This window comes from Sciurus carolinensis, chromosome 7 (genome assembly GCF_902686445.1).
Source record: "Sciurus carolinensis chromosome 7, mSciCar1.2, whole genome shotgun sequence".
Taxonomy (NCBI): domain Eukaryota; kingdom Metazoa; phylum Chordata; class Mammalia; order Rodentia; family Sciuridae; genus Sciurus; species Sciurus carolinensis.
This window is the reverse complement of record NC_062219.1, coordinates 66579372-66603313: the sequence shown is the minus strand read 5'-3', so window position 1 is coordinate 66603313 and position 23942 is coordinate 66579372. Positions and strand designations below refer to the sequence as shown.

Here is a 23942-nt window from a genome sequence, read left to right as displayed (position 1 = left end):
CATACTGCATAAGAATGACAGTTTACATGGAATACAGCCAACTAAAGAAGAAACATGGTTAAGATGGAATTAACACAATACTGAAATCAGAAAAAAATAAAAATAACAGAATCTTAGGGATAGAAAAGATTTTAATAATTACCTAAAGCAACTGTCCATCTCATTACACTGTTGATCATTCTGAGTCTTATTCCCAACTGGTGTTGCCTTGTAAGATGATTAATTTCTAGTGCTGGCTTTGAATTTAGTTTGTAAAATAAATTCCTACCTTGTCCCACAATATCTCCTCTGTACAGGAAAAAAAAAAAAAGTTACTTTTTTTCAAAGTGTGAATATAAAGCAAGGAGGCTGATTTTCTTTTGTGAGTCATATCCTGCCTCTGAAAACAGTTTCTAAATTGGAGTTGCCAAAATATTCCATGCAATACCAGCTTGGTTGGAGTATGCTTATCGAGGTGAATATTCTGAAAGATGTCCCTGTCAATTCTGCTTTAGTGGTCTCATATCTTTATAATCATACATTGAATGTAATTTTAATACTAAAAAGAAAAAGAAAACACATAGTATCTATTGTTTTTATAAAACAATAAACTAATTTCTCTATTAGTACTTCTCATTTTGTTAAAGCAGCAACTGACAGAAATTTTTCTTGTCTCATTCAATTATCTAATCACAAGGAATGGTCCTGATCTGGATTAAACCTCTTCTTAATGTAAGACTGAACAATACAAACTCACTTACAAAGGACCTTCCTTGAAATAAACTCTTTAATGCAGTAACAACTGAATCCCAGTATAGTTTGTAGAATATGAACACCTACTCAATTTCATTCCAAGTCCCGAAGATTTCAATAATAACATTTACATATTAATTTAAATTTAAGTTTAAAACATATTATTTGGAGCTATGGGATACAGAATGATTATTTTGAATTGGTAAATGCTTTATCATCATTAACATATTAATATATTATTTTAAAATAATGATTTAAGATTTTTTGGGGGGTAGTACCAGGGATTGAACTCAGGGGCACTCAACTACTGAGCCACATACGCAGCCCTATGTTGCATTTTATTTAAAGCCAGGGTCTCACCGAGGTGCTTAGTGCCTAGCTGTTGTTGAGGCTGGCTTTGAACTCGCAATCCTCCTGCCTCAGCCTCCAGAGCTGCTGGGATTACAGGTGAGCACCACCATGCCCAGCTTGGTTTAAGATTTTAAGCAAGCCTTTATCATTGTATGTATACTAAAGTTTATCTGGGACCTGCAGCATACTTAACATCTACAAAGACATTACTAGCTAGACATTTACAGCATTGAAAAGATGAAATTCAACTGGTAAAAAAGACCATGTAAAACATTTAAGCAGAGAGTTTCAGAGAGTAAATAATAGTCATTATGTTTTCTATGCTGTGTTTTTACAAAAATGTTTTAAATGGCCAAATATGCAGGCTTGTGATTACATTTAAAAATGTATTTTATATCTAATAAGCATTAAAAGTTAAGTAGTATTCTGTGGAATTGTGTCATGGAGTTATAGGAATAAGGACATATAGGAATTTTTTTTCTGTCTTATTGTTAAATTTGCCCATATAAACATTAATCTATTTTATAATGCTCTCATTGAAGCAGATTTCACAATGTGTCATTCTACTATTTAACTACATTCCTTTTAAGAATGAATTTATTGTCTATTATTCTTCAAGTCTCTCAGATACTTCTTCAACTCTGTTCTCTCTGGAGATGGCTAAATTCTAATCGTACTGTGTATCATTATTTTGGAAATCATTCATTTTTCTATAGATTTTTAAAAAATTTTAGTTGTTGATGGACCCTTATTTTTATTCATTTATTTGCCTGTGGTACTAAGAATTGAACCCAGTGCTCACACATGCTAGGCAAGCACTCTACAATTGATCCATAACCCCAGCCCTCCATAGATATTTTTTTAACATTCCTAGTTTCTCAAGGGTCTAGTTTTACACTTTCATTCTCTATATTGCTTTATCTTTCATATTTGCCTTTATTATAAAAAAAATCAAACTGCTTCCTAGAACCTTAAAGTTATGCAAAATTTGATGAGTTTTTTAACATCATGTATTTTTTCCTGATTTTATATTATTATACTAGTTTCCATTATGATTCCTGGATATTTTTCTCTCATGATTATGTGGATGCCTATCTATTCTTTGTGGTCCCATTCTTTATTCTAGTGGTGTTGAGCTGCTACACATTGGTAGCATTATTTATATAGTAATCCTCCTCTCTCAGGTGCTGATTGTCTAATCACATTTAATCATCAGCAAACTCAGAAAGCTGTTAGCCTCCTTTATTCTATTTCATGCACTCTCCCAGAATACTCCTTCACTGGAGCCTAAAGAGAAAAGTGACCAATGCCACAGTTGAGTTACAGAATACCGAAGCACTGTCCCATATCGAGCAGCCAAAGTATTACTCTATCATACTTGATCCTTACTTTGGAAGTCAAACTGATCTTAATAACTCTCTTGGAGTGGTTGACTGAACTTAATAATTGGATTTATAACTGTGTCGCAGTCACAGTAGTGTTTTGATAGTGCTTGAAGTCTTTTCAGTTAAATTTTCTCTTTTAATAGAGGGAAGAAAGGGGTTAAAGTAGCTTGTGATCCTGTGCTACCTTTGAGAGGAAACGGAAATGGGGAGGCTACTGGAAAGAAAGGGAAAGAGAGCAAGTAATTAGTATAATTTTCTTGCAAAAAGAAAAAAATCCAGTCATCTACTGGACTTCCTGGTTAATGAACTACTGATATTGAAAGAAAAAGATGTCCTTTATGGAATGCTTTTAGCAGCGCACCAGAATAAGATCTTTAATTCCTAGATATGATATATATATATATATATATATAAAATAAATTGTATATATATATGTATATAACACAAATCAACATAGAATCTACAAATTTGAGGAACATGAGAAATATGTAAACCTTCTGATCATCTCAGGTAAAAATGTAGATGTCTAATAACTTACGTGCCCCACTGCTGTGCAAGACAACCGAACAGCAATGGTGCACTGCAGAGTAAGAGATGGATGAAGCTTCAGGGCCTGGAAGTACACAAAGTGGGGACTGATCTGTTATACCTTTGGAGGGAGAGTTTGGAAGAATCTTGCAGATACCATCCAGATGCTATGCACACGGCAGATGCGCCAGAGTACCTCAGCACATTTCACTGAAATTAGAACAAAAAACCAGTAACTATACATTCAGACTGACAACTCATGGGGAAAATTTATATAATTCAATTAAAAAGTCATTAATTCTGTTACTTAAACACACTGGAAAAATCTCACAATGACTGAAATGACTTGAATGTTTAAACCAGCAAATGCTTGGTTCGATTATCAGGCTTACCGTATACTTTGATCCATTTACAACTTGTAATGGCACAAGTGCTGCCAAACTGCACAGGTGATAGAGAAAGGGATTCAGAAAAACTGATTTTGGGATAAAACAGTGGCCTCAGTGTCGTTAGCTCAGGTTTAACACCAGGAGGAAAGTTGCTTGCACATACCAGCTGTCTGTGATAGTCACTTTGTGTTTTGCATTCTGTTCTTGTTATTATCCTGATATTTGACCTGTGGTCTCATAGCTCCATGAGAAGCCAGTAGTTCTGAACTGAGTATTGAGAGTTAACCTTTGTGCTAGGGAGCAGTACTGAATGGAGGTCATAAAGAGCCTTGTATCGAATCATCTGGAAAGTGATGTGGGACACTAGGGTCACAGAAAAGGACAGCAACAAAAAACCAAGAGGGCTGGTAGCAGCATTAGAACAAGGAACACTTAACAATATCTTCTTATTCCCTATTGCATAAGTTGGCATAGAGCCTCTACTTTAAAAAAAAAAAAGTCTTTTCGTTGACTTCCAGCACATACACTGACCTGTATTCCAAAAACTGTATATGGTACAAAAGTGCTTTAAAATATAAAATGATTGGATCTTGCATCATTTTGATTTATTCTCCCTCTTGTCTTATTTGTGACCAAAGTTCTACCCAAACCGTTTTTCATTTATATCTTTCACCTCAACACATACACAGACACACATACCCTACATGTCCTTCCCACCTCAGGGTGCATTAGATATTCTAAAACTGAATATATAACTGAAAAGAATCACTATTAAGAAAGCTTTCATTATAGTATGATAGCCAAAGCAATGGAAATATTATTTTTTGTTTATGAAGAAATATGATGGAGAACAATATTTCTCTAAGTATGTTCCTACATCAGCTACATCAGAATCCCCTAGACTATAAAAATGAAGAATCTTTAACTTCATACCAGATTAGGGGAAAAGATCAAGAAATCTTATTTCTAGCAAATTTCTATGTGACTTCTGAGAACAATGATTTGTAGAGAGAACACCAGATTAGATATTACAGGAAAAATTATTAGTGTCATGTGGTTGCATTTTTCCCCCTCTATCTAAGGACACTTGGATAAGTCACAAAAAATATTCTGGGCCTTAGATTTTTCATCTATAAAATGAGACAAATAATTTGAATAGTCATGGAGGGTTCTCGCAAGCTTAACAATTCATTGTCTAATTCTTTTTAAATGCACTATTCATACACGCAATGCTTTTAGAGGATTTGCTCTTTTATTCTTCCTTTTCTGGTGTGCTCTGGAAAACCTCCGATAGCCACAGGAACAACAATACTTGGAAAAAAAAAATGTTTAGTGAAAGGAATGCCAATGATTACAAATTCCTGGCAACTTGCTCATTTCTCTAAGTAACTGGCCATGTGGTTGCTCCACCTAATTCAATAAGATGTGAACAGTATAGTAATGACCAAATTGTTGTTGTAGCTCCATGAACTCCAAGTCTGTGAACTTTCAAATTAGTTTATGTGCACTTTAAAGAATTTTCAACTAAAATAAAAAAATATATATATATATATAGCCAGCATTTGCTTTGCTACTCAAAACATTTCCCTCTAGATATAGGTCTGTTAAGTAATTCCCACAAAATTTATAGGTCTATTATTTTTAATTTTAATTTCAAACCATATGCCTAAAATACTTCATTTGGAAGTTTGCCCTTTTATGCCATAAGTTTAAAATTTATAGGAAATTCTTAGTCAGAAGATTTAACAATAATGAGCTTCCAGATAATAGAAATAGATTTTTGTTGCAAGAAAATGGCGGCCAACTGTGAGATAAATGTCACAGCAAAGTCATTGCAAAGTCTGGCCATTTATCATGAGTAAACATTGAAGTAAAGTAGGATACATTTATCAAGCAACTGTTCTAGTACAAAAATTTTATTTTTTCATCCTAGCTAATCTATGATTTAGATGCTGTCACTTCATCTGCCAGGTGTTTGGGTAGCTGAATGACTTGGGTCACTGCTGCATTATTTCAAGTTACATAACTTTGATTTTTGAGTGATTATTGTGGTTGGCTCAAGAGATGCTTTATCATAAGAAAACTATTAAGAAAGTTATCATTTTGGATTAGTTTTAGTTTCTTATTTGAAATTTTTTAACACTTTCATCTTCTAAAAGTGATTTAGCAAGCTTCAGATCAAATGCATATTTAATAGATTCATAGTATAAAAATTTATATTAATTAAATAATTACAGGGAATCATACTCAAAATTATTTTACTATAAGCATAACAATTCAAATGTATACTAATTGCACTACATATCTTATTCCTGATAGGTGTGGCCTATCAAACCACAAGGGTGATATTTCCACTTGATATTTCATTTGAGTGTTCAATCAAAACTTAGTGAATAGCTCCCAGATGTGGGGAAATGTATATTGTTACGATAAAAAAATATAGATCCATAGAGCATATCACACCATTGAGGAATTCCTAGCTGTATGTTTGTGTACACACACACACACACACACACACAGGCACACACAGATACTCACAAGTGCATATTTAGGTAGAAACAAGTAGTTCAGTATGAAATGAAGCATACATTATTGGGTGGAAGGACAAGTGAGGAATATCTGAAACTATAATACAAATTTAGAACATAAAAGACTTCATGCACTTTGCTAAGGAGTATGAATTTTTTTCTCTAGGGAACAAAAAGTCATGGAAAGCTTTTAAGCACAGGAATGATGGAATCATCCTTGACTATAGTGGAGTCATTATGGATGCAAAAATATTGGAGGTGGAGATTCTTTGCTATGTTTTATGTAAGAGCTGGCGGTATCTTAACAAAACAAAGGGGTAGGAGACGTGATGAGAAGGGAACTGACTATGTGAGAGACTAAACAGACAGAACTTGGTGAATTATTTAGGAACATAGGATGAAGGAGTAATTCAATGATATCTCCATTTTTTTAAGCTTGGTAACAATTGTACTTAAAGAAAGATTTTATGGTTAGACTATAAAACTGTTTCAGCATTTTTAAAAATTTTATCAGAGCATCATTGGACAATCTGATCAAATGCTTTTTCCTTTACATATCTTGTAAAACAGGTCACAATAATTGTTATTACCATATAGGGTTGTTATGAGGATTAATGAGTTAGTACATAGAATGCTCTTAAAGTGGTGTCTGGAATATAATATGTTGACTGAAAGTGATTATTATATGACTATTATTATCATACAATATTATTATTATCATTATCATAATATCATTACATGATACAAAGATTTCTAATGAAGGGATTTTAGGAAAATATAATGAATCTTACATTGGATTGACTGAACAGTGTAGTCAAACATCCTGATAGAAGTAACAAATGAATCACTGGAAATACAGTTCTGGAAAGACATGCTATCTTGTATGTGAATTTAGAATTTGAGAATTTGACTATGTACAGGTCATATTTGAGGCTATGAAATAGTTTGGATTGCCCAAGGGGAAAATATAAAGAAAAGAAGAAAAGAGAGAAATAATGAGAAAGAAAATAATCCTCTTAGAACACCAATATTTAAGCAATGGTAGAAGATTGGGTCATCATAGTAGCCTGAAGGTCAGGTACATAGTGAAAAAACATGGAAAGATGGGTAGAATAACCAAAATGATATAATGCAGTAAGAGAGAAGATGAAGAAAATGTATCATCAGATTCTAAAAATTAAAGTGCTCATTGAACTACTACCAATAATTATAAATAATAATGATTATTAAAGTAATCAGTTAATTTGATAATTGAGAAAGCATTGGTGAAATACAAAGAATTTTTATCATGCTCCTATCACATTGATAAACCTGGGAAAAATTGAAAATAAATGTTAGATTTAAAAAGCAATTTATGTTGATTACCAAATATAGATTTTTTTGGGTCAAGTTGTTAATGAAGAAATAAGAAAAGATAGTCTTTCAGTAAAAATCTAAATGTGGGCAAGATTTTCTTTCAAAGTGAATTTTATGCTACCTAAATTTGCTTCCTTACTTTTATCCACAACATTGTGAGAGAGTATTCAGCCACCTTTGTCCATGGGCTGAGGAAAAAAAAAAAAATTATATGTGGATAACCTAGAAAACTGTAAATTAATAGATCAAAATTTTAGTCAAACTTTGGATACAAGAAAATTATAGTTATTATAGTTCAAAGATTTTACTGCATTCAGGCAATAACCATTGATATTATAATGGAAAATGATTCTATTTACATTAATAAATATAAAATATGATGTCTATGAACAACCTTAATATGAAATTAATGAGACCTACATTATTCTTCTTGGTTTAGAAGATTAAGTAAACAAATTCCTGAATGGGAAGATTGTAAATAATAATATTTACCAAATTTTTTATATTTGCATGAAGGAAAGAAGGACTGTATAAAGGGAAAAGGGTGGGAGGGGTGGGGGGGAACGGAAAAAAAAAAGAAACATCATTACCCTATGTAAACGTAAAAAAAAAAAAAAAAAAAAAAAAAAATTCCAATACAAATTTCAAAAAAGTATTTAGAAAATTTAAAAACTACTTCTAAATTTCACAAAACAATAACTTTGGTAAGATAATAATGAGGAAGATGAGCAAATAATCAAACAGAACAAACTATGAAAGCACATTTAAAAAAATCAAAATAATTAAAACTCTGAAATCAGTTCTAAAATCTCAGTGGGCACAATTCATGAATAATTTATGAATCATTCATTAATTTAGAAACTTAATGGCTAATGAATTATGGAATATTTAACTTTCCTAATAATGAGAGATGCAAATAAGAAGCACAAAGAGAAATATTCTCCTACCTTTTGGATTAACTAAAATATGAGGGGCATCTATCCTATGATGTATGACAAAAATGAGTACTTATCTAAAATGTTTATATTCTTTGTCCCACTAATGATTCCTTATGATGTTGTTTTAAGCAAATTGAGTTCTGCTTTTGTTTTTGTTTTGTTTTTGTTACCAAGGATTGAACCCAGGGGCGCTCAACCCCTGAGCCACATCCCCAGCCTGTTTTTATAGTTTATTTAGAGATAGGGTCTCACTGAGTTGCTTAGGGTCTTCCTAAGTTACTGAGGCTGGCTTTGAACTCACCATTTTCCTGCCCCAGCCTCCTGAGCTTCTGGGATTACAGACATGTACTACCAAAACATGGAAAATATATTTATTTAAATATGTTTATTTATAATATCAGAATGTTGGGAACACCATAAATGTTCCACAAGATGAGTAAAGTTAATTTTGGTAATCTATTTTGTGTAATACTATGCAGTTATTAAAATTATAATTGCATGGGGAATCATTATTGCCAAATCCAGAATAGAAACTTGGATGCAACAATATATATTGTTTAGTTTAAATCAGAATATATAACTATATTAGTATTCTATATATATAAATATTATAGATATTAATGTGTGTGTGTGTGTGTGTGTGTGTGTGTGTGTGTGTGTGTAGAGAATATATCCTAGATTCTGTTTTAATTATTTTCCCCTTTGGTTCTGAATTATGCTTGCTTTATTAAGATGCAGTAATCTAAATAGGAAAATAAAAATGTAGGTAATTAATCTTATCAGATATTTGTCTTCTTGCTTAAATTTGGTTCATATATTTAATATCACTGCCTTAACAATAATAAATTTAAGCCCTTTCCAAATTAATTTACCAAAATGATAATCAAATCATGTTGGTCAAGTAGCTAATGAAAATGGGATAGACTTCTTTGAAATCTAGCTTTTTACTTTATGAACTCATTGAAAATAAACAAGAACTTCCAAAGATAGTAGAGAAGTTTCCAAAGTTAGAGAAAAGCAGAATTCTGACAGCAGATGTGTCTCTCTTACCCTGGGAATGAACTTCAGGTCAGAACTGCTATTCTACAGGATGTACTAATTTAGCATGCTTAGGTGAGGAGGGAAGTGGGTCTATCTCTGGGAGCAAAGTATCTCAGATTGTATTTTGTTCTAGTTGTCTGTCATGAGATAGTATATCTTGGAGGGTGAGGCCCAAAAGCACAATGCAAAATAAGAATTAATAACATTTGCCCACATACACTGTTAATCTTCTGCTTTCTTTATTATAACAAATGATAACAAAAATTTATTCTGGGGGTTAAAAATAAATAAATAATAATAATTTCACTTATGGCAAATCCATTATTGAGAAAATGGCATTGAATAGTCATTTTGGCAAAGAATATCAAAAGCACTGGTCTGTGAATCTGAACAACTGGAATCGATGTCAGTTTAAATATTACTACACAAACAAACAAACAAAATTCACAGACTTCAGTTATATCAACTATAAACTAAGTCATTTGTTTTTAATTTATCAGCAAGGTGTTTTCCATCTCTAAATTTCTAAGACTATAATTTCGATAATAGCCACTGCATAGTTAAAGTAATAAAAATAGTTAATTTCCTTTATAGTTCTTATTTAACTAGGTGTGATGCAAATTACTTTCTATTCCATTTAATCCTTTCTTAAAGAAGCTACTTTCTTAAATCAGCTTCATTTCTTAATGAGAAAGAAAAAGAGGAGGTTTATAAACATTAATTAATTTGAGCCAGATTACATGGATATAAGTCACAGAGTAAAACTTCAAACCCAACTGACTACAGATTCCAAGTTCAGAACCACTGCACTATTCTTCTTGTCTTTCCTGTCTTATTTTTAACCAATATCTCTTTATTAACAATCAGAGCATATGAGTGTTTGGTTTCAAATATGTCAGAGTCAGTTAAGTAGGCACTGAAGTGAAAAAAGGGAGCAGAGACTCTTCCTACCCTTAAGAGACTTTCAGTGTAGCTAGAGAGGTATGCAGGAACGATCAGAAAACAGGAAGACAAATGCTGTACCTTGTAATATAGACACAGGGAAGAAGAACTCCTTATTTCTGACTAGACATGGTGAAAGGTAGGATTCAAGAGATGTAAGAATATAAGATTTTTAACTGCCTTTTGAAGAAGGGTTAAAATGATGAAGCAGGATAATACTGATGATAAGCATACAGGTCAAGTAGTCTATTAGAGTGTAGTATTCAATAGGTTATAGGAAGCAAGTTTGAATATAATGAATGAGGTCAGGTTACAGAAATTGGTTAAACATCATCCATTTCTAGGCATTAATTAAAATCTTTAAACAGCACGACAAGCAGAACTAGAATAGAGGTTGGAAAGGACAATGGGAGGGAGCAGAAATAGTAAAAGGGACTGATGAGGAAGAAGAGCTAATGAGATGTCCCAGATGGTACTCTCTCAAATTGATTTCCTCTTTTTATTAGTTCTGTCTCCAGTGCTGCTTCTCTTTATCAGTGTAACCTTGAACAGCACATCCTAGCACAACTTCTGTCATCTGTGAAATGAGATGATAGAAGAGACTAACTCATTCATTTCCAACCTGAGTCCCCAAAGGTAGTAATGGAATTCTTCGTACTGAACTAAAACCCCATTTAGATTTTCAAAATTACAGAATACCAACCTACATGACAGCTTCTTTACTGATTTAACATTCTTCAAAATTCAGCATCTGCCATTAAAAACAATACAAAAATCTTTACTACTGAAAACATTGGAAACTATTAGCCCACATGGTTACAGGAATCCATTCCAGTTCTAAAACCCTATCATTCTATTATCGGTGAATATTTACAGTAGTTGTTTTTTTTAATATAAAATATATACAGCATGACTTCATCCCTGGGAATGTGTTCTGCCTGGCAGCTACATATAGGCCCTCTCAGAAAGCGTGATACATAAAATGTGATCATATCTGTTTCCTATAGTTTGTTAAAACACAAAACATGGTGTTTACAATCCAAATCATTTCTTGGAAGAAAGGCATATAGCATAATGAAAATAAGATTGAATTGTGATCATGAATTTCCTGAAGAAGCTTAGTTTATTGATATCTAGTTTGGAGTCATATTTTTGTTTAATTATAAGACTCTTAGAAGCAGCTAAAATTAGCCTTCTGGCATATTACTTTTCTTCTTCTTAAAAGAGGAAAAAGAATCCTCCTACTTCATGGAGATTTCCTAAAGAATATTCAGAAAGAGACTTTGTTCCTTTGAACATTGGGGTTCAAAAAAAAGGTCATTTAAAAATAGTGTAGTTACCAACATAACAACTATATTTTTCAGAATTATTTTCATCAATAAAAATTCAATTCTGTAATCAAATCAAATATTGTAACTATAAAATATGTCAAATACATTAATTAGAATAATTAAGAAATTCTGTTACTAGCAGAGATTCTACATCATATAAATCAGAAACACAAGAAAAGTTGGTTAAGGGCTCACTTTAAAACTAATGATGTTGAAAATTTTAAATAGTGAAGAAATAATCAAGGCTTCATGTTCTCCTTGGATACACTAGACATGAAATTATTGATCAGGTATTTGATGCCAAGAAAACTCAAAAAGACATAGAATCCAAATATCAACTTTTTACCCTTTACTACTTAGTATCTGGATGAAAATGATGAAAGTTCTGTCCTGAAAAAATGAATCTCAATTTTCTGCTAAATGAATACACTAACTTTCTTGCAGAAGCAGATTTGACATATTTTAAAATTCAAATCATATATAACTTTTATTTTCTTAACTTTTAATCATTTGTTCACTCCTTTATATTATGAATGGAGAGTTAATGGACTGTAGATGAGATAGACCAGGATATTCCTAAAATATAAATGTGTAACTGAATATTATGGAAATTAATACACATTTTAAACCTTTGAAACTCCAGTCCTATTAATTCTAGCAATTTGTTAACTGACTATTAATATCAGTTAGCTGATTCCTTCAATTTCATGTCAACTTAGGTCTACTGACTGATTTGACAAGAGATCAATGAAAGGCCTGTAGAATTCTATAGTGTTTTATATACACTAAGATAAGTAGAGGGTAACATTGCTTATCTCCTCCTACAGGTTTTGTAGTAGGTATTAACAAATATTTATAGCCCCAAATAGACTGTTGTGACAACATCCTTTGTTCTTCTACATCTTGAAACATACCAGAAAAGGACACTTACACAAGCTGTGCTATTCACCCTGTGTCACCAGCCTATTATTTACTATAAATAATGAAATGACTGGGCGAGTGGTCTGAAGTGAGATGTGACTCAGGACAGTCAGTTTCATGGTGGATAACGTTACCATGGGACTCAGAAATAACTGGGATTTCCAGATCCTTCTACTTAGAACCCAGATACAACATAAAGAATGCTTGCATGTTTGCATTTTCTAACACCAAGAGACATTTTTTAATCGATATTGAAATTCCAGGAAAGGTATGGAGAATATTTTGAGATGAGCACCAAAGAAGGAAAATTTTAACAAGGATTATTAAGAGATCTTTATAAAATGTCAAGGACAGCAAGTTCACTGGTAGATCATCCTCCTTGATAATCTGGAAATTACCTGAGAGCTTTCAAGTGGCTGTTGAATTAATTTACACTATTTTGTGAATATAAATGTCAGTCTTCCTTTATCCAAGAATACTAACATCTGCATACTATTTGAGTTTTCCCCTAAAGTTTTCTTAGGCCCACTTAAAAAATATATTTAGCATAGGACTGGGCAAAAGATTAGGTTTCATTCATTTAAAAATAGAATTGCAGGGACCAACAAATATAATTGACATTTTCTTTACAAGTATGAAATAAATAATTTAAATGATTGTCAATGAATTATACTGTGTGATATAGAGAAATATAAAAACAACTCACACAGAGCAGGCACTTCATAACATTGTCTCTTGTTAGCACTGCTATCTCCCCTTGCAGTTCCTATCAGTAGTTTCCAAACCCACCCCATTATCCACCAGCAGCAAATATTGTTGAACTTGTTTAACAGTTTGGCACTCTGGTTGAATGTGTGTGTCAGATCAACAAATACATCATAACAAGCAAACCTTGATTATTAGTCACTGATGTCTGTCTTTGTTATTTTATGATTTGTAAAATTTTTATCCAAGTCATATGCTTACATAGTTCAAACCCATTAAGCAGTACAAAAGTTCGAGTAAACAAAAGCTTCAATTTTTCTGCCAAGCCTTTACATTCCCCCAGGTTGATACCCTAGAGATACAATACCTGAAAAGATGATACCATTATTCTTCTGTACTTGTGTTATGTTGCTATAACTTTTTCAATCAATATTTATGCTGATATTTTACTTTCTTTTATGGTAAATGAGATCAGAATCCTCACAATTATCCTTCCCCCACCACCTCACCAACACTCCTACATCCCTTTTATCCAACCTCCTAAACTAAGACTATTAGAAAGTTTACTGATCAGTTTTTATAATATGATTATATAACTAGATACTCATTTACGATCTACATTCTGTACTCTCCTCTTTTACATAACTTTTTATTGTTCTTGGAATTAACAATTTATTTTTATTAATTTACTTATTTATTTAGTTATTTACCATTCCTATTTTTTTCAGTTTATCAAAGTATGATTTTGAAAACACAGAATTATCAGGTTTTTTTTTTTTTTTTTCTTTTCTGTTTGGCTTTCATCCTGAAGCTTTCAACCATTTTTCTGTCTGGACAGATTATTCTCTAGACTTGGTGAACAGCTGCTATCCTGGAGAGGCCCCATGGCTCATTCGCTGGCTGGATTCCTGTTTCCTGAGTACTTCTCTTTCTGGGTTTTTTCTCCTGCATTTGTGAAGAACATCCTACAATAAAATTTGAAAAGGATGCCTAAAAATACATTTTGAACCCATATTTCTAGGATGCCAGCTTCATCCTTATTTTGCCCTCACACAACTAATAATTATAGATTGGCTGTAGAATCCCTTATTAGCAGTCATTTTCTTTAAAATGTTAGTCTCTGGATATCCAGTATTTTAAGAATTCAGAAATAATTCCTTTATTTTGTTCCCTCCTACGTGATCTGACCCCACACCCACCTTATAGTCATATTTATTTATAAATATGTCTTCTATTTACTCATAAATGTAGTCTTCATATTAGCTCATTATCCCTGGATTTCTGAAATTTCAAGATGATTCATACTAGTATGAATTCCTTTATAAAATTTTTGCATTAGGTATTCAATAAGCAGGTTCATTGTGCCCTTAGTTATCTTCTTGTTTTTAAAAACAATTTTAAAGTTATTTCATGTGTGTTTTATTTCTGGAATGCTTATGAAACAAATATGTTGAACCTTCAGAGTTGACTGATTTCAACTTATTTTTCTAGCAGACTCTTCTTCCTTTCATTTTTATTCTGTATTCTAGGAGATTCCCTAAACTTGTTTTATAAACTTTCTACTATAATTTTAACTTTGGTACTATTACCAAAAGCTTTGTCTTGCTATTGATCTTTTAGCTTCATATCATTCTGCTTTTGTTTTACAAAACAAAAATCTCCTTTTATAATGCTGAGATATTCACTATATTTTCTCTCCCATGAGACATTTTTCAGTGTGCTTCCTTTGATCTCTGTTTAGCTAAATGTTCCATAATATTTAATTACTTATTTATATTTGGAGTTCATGCCAAACAAAGCTAACTGAAGCTTCATGAATCATTAGAAATGTTTAAATGTTCAGAAATATTAAACATTAGAAAATTTTCACAATTAATCATTGAGTTGGTCTTTTTGTTGGTCTTTTTCTTCTCTTAATCTACTCTCAAAAACTCAACTTCTGAACAGAAGACTCCTCAATTTCTTTCCTTCAAAACATATCCCAAAGGTTGTAATTCTGGGATTAGAGAGTCCTACAATATTTTCAGACCCTTACAGTATACCTATATTTTGCTCTGATCTACACAACCTTTCTTGATGGTCTTATGTTCAGAGCCACTATGATTTAATTTCTCTTGAAAATAAATATTTGATTTGTTTTCTCTGATGGAAGTTACATGTTTTTTTAAAGATGGGAAATAAGGTTAGAAAATATGAGATCCAAATGCATTCTTTTAATCAACTCTCCATTTTCAAAAACTTCAAATTCCTTCAATATCTAGTGGATCCAAGTCCTGGGCTTTCCCGGGATATCATGGCTCTACTGACTAGCTTCTTCTAATTCTCCTTTTTCTAAGAATCTATATGGAGGCTAAATCCAGTTACTACTCTTTCATATCTCCCTGAAATGCTGAAATCTCTTAGTTACAGATATTTCTGTTTTCCATGCTCTTCAAGCCTTTAAAAACTGTTCCTTTCTTTATGGTCATTTTGGTGAGATTATTGAAAGGAAGGAAAAAAGTACATGAGATCAATTCACTGTTTTTAATGTAATGTTACTTTACTAATTTTCTAGATTTCAGCATCATCACTTTGCCTTCTAATATACATAGACAAAGTGTTTCTGAAGACATTCAGGATGGCAAATTTTGTTGTTACACCATCTATTTCTGATGCAAAAACATGGTCTCAGCCAGAAAAAGCAAGATAATCTGAACTGGAAATTTTTGTTCATTATCTATATTAAAAAGTCCTAAGAACTATACTACAAAATCATCTATCATCATGACAATGGTGTTTTTGAATATTTTAGGAAAAACTAGTAGCTAAATTTAATGAACTCTGAAAAATCGATAGTCTTTGGGAAAACAAAATGGATCTAGCTAAAAAATAATAGAGAAACAATGCTGATTATCACCAAAACAATACCTTTACTACCTTCTTCAGATACAACAATGAATCCATCAACATTATTGCTTTGTACTTTGGGAAGTAGAGTAAATCCATGCCATTTAATATCAAAAGAAACACAAATTCATGCGTATTTTTTACTTTGAATTATTTTCAGTATCGCATTTAAATAAGTTATAATGCATAAAATATTTATCGAAAAAATATTCAACATTTTATTTATACTGGTTGCTGTGACCCATTTCTCAGTTGTCTCACAAATAAAGCTTAATTGTGTTTCTCAAAGGCAAGTCAGAAAGAATGACATAAATTTTAAATAGTTGTATGTAAGAGGAATACCAACATAACTATAAATAATTTCTTCAATACTTACTGGAACCTAGATAAGAAAACCTTATATGAAAGCAGTGAGGAGATTTAAAAAATGAGATTTTTAAGGTATATTTTTGGATGCTTAAGTAATTTAGTGAAATAATAAGGGTTGAAGTGAAGCAAAAAGAAAATTAAAATAATTTACCTGTGTATTACATGTAGGTATGTATATTCTTCCAACTTCAAAAATCAATGTGAAGTAAAACTTTTCAAATAAAACATAATGTTAAGAAAATGATGCTGAACAAATAAGGTATCTACAAGTTTCAATGATGATAAAAATGGAAATATCTCATCTATTTAATCTTTGGAGAACCATATCCTGAGTGGCCACATCCAGTTTCATTGTTGAAAATGGGTCCTCCTTAATCCATGGTTTGTTATCCAGCATGAAAACATTAAATGGAAAGTGTTAGAAATAAAGTTTTTATAAGTTTTAAGCCACACACCTTTCTGAATTGTGTGTTGTCCTGTCCCATCCCATCCAGAAGAGGAAACTTCCCTTTGTCAGTTGTATCTATGATGACACACTCCTGAGTAGCTTTCTCTCTTCCATCATTGGCACAGCATCAGAGCATTTCTGTTCAAGTTACCCTTATTTTACTTAGTAATAACGCCAATGTAAAAGAGCAGTGATGCTGACATGCCAGAGAGAAGTTATAAAGTTTATTCTTTAGTGAAAAGACAAAAATTCAGTAAGATACTTTGTGAGAAAGAACATTGATGTAACTTTTATCATGTTGTTAGAATTGTTCTATTTCTAGTTATGATCATTAACCTTTTACTGTGTCTAACATAAACTGAATGTTATTATAGATATGTCTTTATAGGAAAACACCTAGTATTACAGAGTTCTGTACTATCCACGGTTTCAGGTGTTCATTGTGTATCTGAGGCATCCTCTGTGAGTAAAGGGGAACTACTTGTAAAACTCTTGACTCCTAAATTAGTATCACTAGCCCTGATAATCTCCTTAAAATTCATGTATCCAACCATTAACTTAACATCTTCTTTAATATATCTGTTGTGCCCCTCAAAGTGGCAATTCCACATCAGAACTCTTATTTCACTGGGAAACGTGCTTCTTAATTGAATAATCAACAACAACATTCATCTTGTTTTTTCAAGACAATATCTAGGGATTCATTCTTGTATTTTTAAATTTTATTTTGGTTGACTCCTTTTGTTCATACTATGAGGTATAATGTGATGTTTTGATACATGCATATATTGAGTAGTGATCAACTCAGGGTAAATCTACCATCACTTTAAACTTCTATCATTTCTTTGTAGTGAGTACATTGAAAATCGTCTCCTTACTATTTTAGATATATAATACATTTCTGTTAATTGTATTCATACTGCAGTGCCATGGAGCAATGGAAATTATTCCTCCTATCTAACTATAACATTGTACTCATTGATCAACCACTTCCCATTTTTAGATTTGACATGTAAGTGAGCCTATGTGGTGTTTGTCTTTCTGTTCCTGGCTTACTTCACTTAGTATAATGTCTTCCAGGTTCATCCATGTTGTTGCGATTGGCTGGGTTGCATAATTTCTATGGGTAAGAGTTTCTCTTTCTCCACATTCTCATCAACATTTGTTATTTTACTCTTTTTGATAACCACTGTTCTCAATGAAATCAGGTAGTATCTCATTATGGTTTTGATTTTAATTTCCCTAATTGTTAGTGAGCATTTTTTTTTTTTTATATCTTGTGACCATTTTTATGACTTTTTTTGAGAAATGTCTTTTCAACTTTTTTATTTGGATTATTTGGTTTTTGGCTATGGAGTTTATTTTTTAGTTCCTTACGTATTCTGTATATCAACCTCTGTCAGATGTATTAATTGCAAGTATTTTCTCCATTATGCTAGTTGTCTTTTTTCTCTGTTATTTCCTCTGCTGTGCAGAATATTTTTAGATTGATACAATCTTATTTGTCTGTTTTTACTTTTGTCATGTGTGCATTTGGGGTTATATCCAAAGGATGATTCGGGGTTTTTTTCCCCTTTAGAATTTTTATTGAGATTGTATTAAATTCATAATGTAACTTGGGGAGAAGTGACATCTTTAAAATATTAAATTCCCAAGCTTAAACATTTTACAGGATTATTTTTTGTTTAACATCAATCTTTCCATTACAGTACATGGAGACACAAAGACTCCATTTCTTCAGGTTTGCATTGCTGCTCTTGAGAAGGCAGCTGAGTATAATTTTTTTTTAATGATTCATTGTACACAAATGGGGTACAAATATTGTTTCTCTGGCTGTACATGAAGTAGAGTCAGAGTCATACCATTTGTGTATTCGTACATGTTCATAGGGTAATGATGTTTGTCTCATTCTATTATATTTCCTTCCTCCCACACCCTCCCCACCCCTCATCTCCCTCCATACAATTCATCCTTCCCCTTTTCTTCCCTTACCTCCTCTCCCCCAATTATGTATCATCATCCACTTATCAGAGAAATCATTCGACTGTTGGTTTTGTGGGATTGGCTTATTTCACTTAGCATGATATTCTCCAACGCCATCCATTTACCTGCAAATGCCATAATTTTATTCTTCTTTATGGTGGAATAATATTCCATTCTGTATATATACAACAATTTCTTTATCCATTTATCTGTTGAAAGGCATCTAGGTTGGTTCCACAATCTAGTTATTGTGAATTGAGCTGCCCTAAACATTGGTGTAGCTGCATCACTGTAGTACACTGATTTTAAGTATTTGGGTATAGGCCAAGGAGTGGGATGGTTGGGTCAAATGGTGGTTCCATTCCAAGTTTTCTGAGGAATCTCCGTACTGCTTTCCAGAGTGGCTGCACCAACTTGCAACCCCACCAGCAATGTATGAGTGTACTTTTTCCCCCATATCCTTGTGAACACCTATTGTTGCTTGTATTCTTGAAAATAGACATTCAAATAGGGGTAAGATGAAATCTTAGGGTAGTTTTGATTTGCATTTCTTTTATTACTAGAGATCAAAGGATGATTCTTAATATTACTTTTTCACTCATTTTTGTGTATGCAGCTTACCATAAATTCTTATCAGCAATAATTCTAAAATATATATCAGATCTAAATCCCACTGCTAAAATCCTACTCACACTACAGTCATTTATTATTTTATATCCCCATGAATGCTCTTGCAGATCAAATTGTTCTCTTTTTCTCTAGAGGCTCAATTGCTCATTATTTTCTTTCTTTTTAAAGTGTTTCTTCTTTATCTGTATTCTAGATAATGTGTTGTTTAGCATTGATAGTTTTAGAACTTTTCTTAAATGGAGTTCATAGCATATATTATTCTTTAGTTTGTTTCTTTCTCTCAGCTTCTCCTTTGCAACATTTGTCTGTGCTTCTGTGTATATTCACTGTTCATTCACTTTTACTGTTATACAATGTATAATTATTTTAATATTTCACAATTTATGTTTTGATTCTAATTCAGGTAAATATTTGAATGACTTCCAGATTTTCCTTGATATTTGTTATTGTCATTCTGGATTTAAAACAATGCTACTACACACATCCCTTTAATAGTTTATGGTGAAAATATGCTAGTTTCCTCCAATGTATATATCTAGAGTGGAAGAACTAAGAGTTGAGATTTCCACATATTCAAATGTAATGGCTTACACTATCCTATTAAACTTTTATGTTAATTTAAACCCCCATTATCAATGGATGAATATTACTATTGCTCCATCACCTGACCAATAACATTATCTATAACTTTTTAAGTGTGACCAATCTAAAGAGTATAAGAGGATATCTCTTCTTTATTTTAAATTTGCATTTTCTGGATGCAGCTGAGCATCTTATATTTCAAGGTCATTCATGTTCTATCTTATTCTGAAAATGCTTGTATGGCTACTTAGGCATCTTTTATCAATTATCTTATGCTGATTGATTTGTAATTTTCTGTATCTGTGAAAACATATCTAAGAAATTCAACTTAGAGAAGGAAAGATTTATTTTGGCTCATGGTTTCAGAGGTTTCTGTTCATGATCACCTGATTCCACTGCTGGGGTTTCTTGGTGAGGCAGAACATTGTGACGGGGAGGGTATGGCAGAGCACAGCTCTTCAACTCATGGTGGCCAGAAAAAGGGGAGGGAGTGAGATGAAACACCTGGTGACAAGATAGAATACCCAAGGACACATTCCCATGACCCACTCCCTGAAAATGGGTCCTTGCTCCTAAGTTACCATCACCTCCTAATTATTCATCAAATTATGAATCCATTGGTGGATTAATCCACTGACAAGGTTAGTTTCCCTCATGGTTCCATCATTTTCCAAAAGTGCCACTTCTGAATATTACTTCACTGGGGACAAAACTTTCAACATTGATCCTTTGAAGGGTAGTCCAGACCCAAACCATAACAGTAGGTGTTCTATATACACCTATTCTATCCTATTATCTTTTGTCTGATATACTTTCAAAAATATTTTCTTTCAGTTCAGATATTGTCTTTTTATTTGTAAAGTATCTTTTGAAGATAATTTTTAAATTTTTAATTGAGTAAAATACATCAGGATTTTTCTTCTGAAGTTAGACTTCTTGAGTCTTCTTCCAGTTTCCAAGCTTTCTAAGGTTTGGAATGTTTCCAAACCTTGAAGCATAAGGATATTTTTCAATAGTCATCTGAAACTTTTGAAGTTTTGCCTTTCACTTTAAATATTTAATATGTCTTAAAACAAGTTTTGTGAATGACATGTGTGGAGATCTTTTTTCCCTCTTTGGAAGAGTATCAAAAGCACAGCACCATTCCTTAAGTAGTTTACTCTTTCCCAATGACAGCAATGTAGTCAAACAAGTTCCCATACATGTGTTACTCTGTTCTTAGGTTCCCAAAGCTGTTTGTGTGGGTGGAACACCATACTGTCTAAAGTAAAACTTTACAATTTATCTGCAGTGTTTTGTTTTTTCACATAATGCTTCTGGAGAGTCTTGACTATTATTGTTTCTCTGTTCTTCTATACATATTTTAGAATGTTTTCAATTTTTTTGTCTTCTGTATTGCCATAATTATTCAAATGTATTTTTATTAGTGCATTATGATTATGCATAAACTCTAATATGAACTGGGAAGGGTGGCACAAACCTGTAATCCCAAATGCTTGGAAGGTTAAGGCAAGAGGATTGTAAGTTTTAGTCCAGACTAGAGGCAATGCAGATCCTGCCTCAAAATAAAAATAAAAAGGACTGGGGATGCAACTCACTGGTAGATTACTGAGTCAGGCCGTTGTGCTAGACCATGGGGTCGATCCCCAAGACAGCAAAATAAATAAGCAAATGAAAGCAAAAAGTAAAAAACAAGCCATTAACAGTTCTAAAAATCTATAATGCAAAAAAAAAAAAAAAAAAAAAAAGGCATTAAATCTAGAAAGTATTTTGGGGAAAACTGTATCTTTCATAGATTCTGTCTTCCCATTCAGGAACATGTTATACCTGTCCAACTTATTTGGGATTTCTTTATTGTTTTTTAATCAAGTTTAATTATTTTTTTTCTCAAAAAAATGCATCTTAATATTTTTTAACAGTTATTTATTTGGTTTTTATTTATTGTTTGCTTCTAGATACTTTATGTTCTTGGTTTCATTAACCAGGAGAGGATTTTGTTTTGTTTTTGTTTCTTGTTTTCTGGTTGCCTAGTCTGCCATAATGCTAGAAATGAGAGTTCTTCATGAATTTTATACTGCAGTGTTACAGTCATTTTGTAACTGGTCTCTGTGCTTCTATTTTTGTCTCCTTACAGTTCAGTCTCCTCACTGTTACATTCTGAAATGTTTCTATTTCCTATTGTTTGATGTGTTAGATTTGTCTTCTGACACCATGACTCAGCTTTTGAGAGTAGAAACTGTCTTTCCTGAACAACACTGTATCCCCAGTGTCAAAGTAGACACTAAAAAATATTATTAAATTAATGAATAAGTAAGTTTTATACATTAATAATATTTCAGAAATGTTAAGTCCAGAAAAATGTTCTACTTTTCTCACAAATAAATAGATTGTCTTGGCTATTAATTAACTAGCATAGACCAAAATCATGAAATTGTAAACCAAAAGAAAATATTTGTGACTAGCACATAATAGAAAAGGAACTGATGGAACTGATGACTGTTTTATTTTTTTTTTTTCTCTCTTCTATTCTCTTCTATTCACCTACAAATCTTTTTGAACACAGTGTAGAATGATATTCTTGGTCACAGGTCACTTAGTTCTACTTTCCAGACAGTGTCCCAGCCTCTGTACTGCATCTTTGTTGAGTGGCCACATAAAATTTCAGTTGAACTCCTTCAGGGGCCTGTGGCACAATCTCTCCTTAGATTTCTATTACATTTTTAAGTAGCTCTAATTGCATTAGAGTTCTTCATCCTGAACTAAATTCTGCTTCTCTCAAGTCATCATTCACTGTTTTTAGCTCTAACTGCCATATCCAAAAAACAGAGAGCAAGAGTGAGAGAGAAAAAAAAAAAAAAAAAAAAAGAGTGAGAGAGAGAAATAAGAAAAGAAGTTTAACATCTTTGAATATAGTGACCCTTCAAATATTTTAAGAAATTTATGAGTTATAATATATTTTCCTTTATTTAATCTAAACATTCCTTTACTTATATACATGCATTCTTTCAATTACAATTTCTTGGTTTTTACCATGTGTTAACCAAAGCAAATATAGCAAAGAGGAGCACTAGTAATTCCAGAAAACATTTCTTATCACGTTTCATTATGTGATAATTCATAAACCTAAGCCTTAACCTTTCATTAGGTGCATGTCAAACATTGAAGATGTTTAATTAACACTTTGAATTTCTTAATTCTTAGACACAGTGATGGAGATACAACTTTTTTTAAAACCAAAAATAAGAAGTGCTTACCAACCTTAAAATTTTAAAAGAGAAAAAAGAGACTAAAGTTTTCAATTGCACTAAAAATCAGAGTGTATGGAAGATTATCTCTCCCTGATTTCTTTTAACAGCTAAGATAATTTTGGTTTGATTCTCCAAAGAATTCTGTGAAAATGAAAAAAAAAATCCTAAATTTCCTAGAAAGACCATCTGGCATATTTCATAAGTGTTATGTATTTTTAAAAGCTATTGACTTTTCTATCTGACTAAGGAGAAGAGCTTTTGCATAAAGAACTGAAACGAAAAATTACACCAAATTTTAGTTTTCAGTTTTGCTCCTAATCTTACTTGTCAATATGTATATGTACATATATATACATATATCCATGTGTTATATATGTATATGTATATACATATGCATATATATACATATATATCCCTAAATTTATCAAAACTTGAGCCTAGTTGATTTCTTCTAAAGTTTAATATTAACTTTTCAGTATACCAAATTATTTTTATTACATACCCTTTTGTAACTAATCCTTCTAAAACTCAGTACTCTGCAAATTAGAGCATTTAATACTGCAAGAGTGTGCTCCAGACAGCATAAAGGCACCTGTCTCCCTCTATACTTCTTGACAATACTTTGGGTCTTTAGATTTCTAATTTTGCC

General features: G+C 32.1%; 1 protein-coding gene across 2 annotated transcripts in view; it reads left to right on the top strand.

The window, feature by feature from the left end:
- The window catches only part of Fut9 (fucosyltransferase 9), a 192866-nt gene that overhangs the window by 52309 nt on the left and 116615 nt on the right, over nt 1-23942 (top strand). The gene's annotated exons all lie outside the window — the stretch shown is intronic.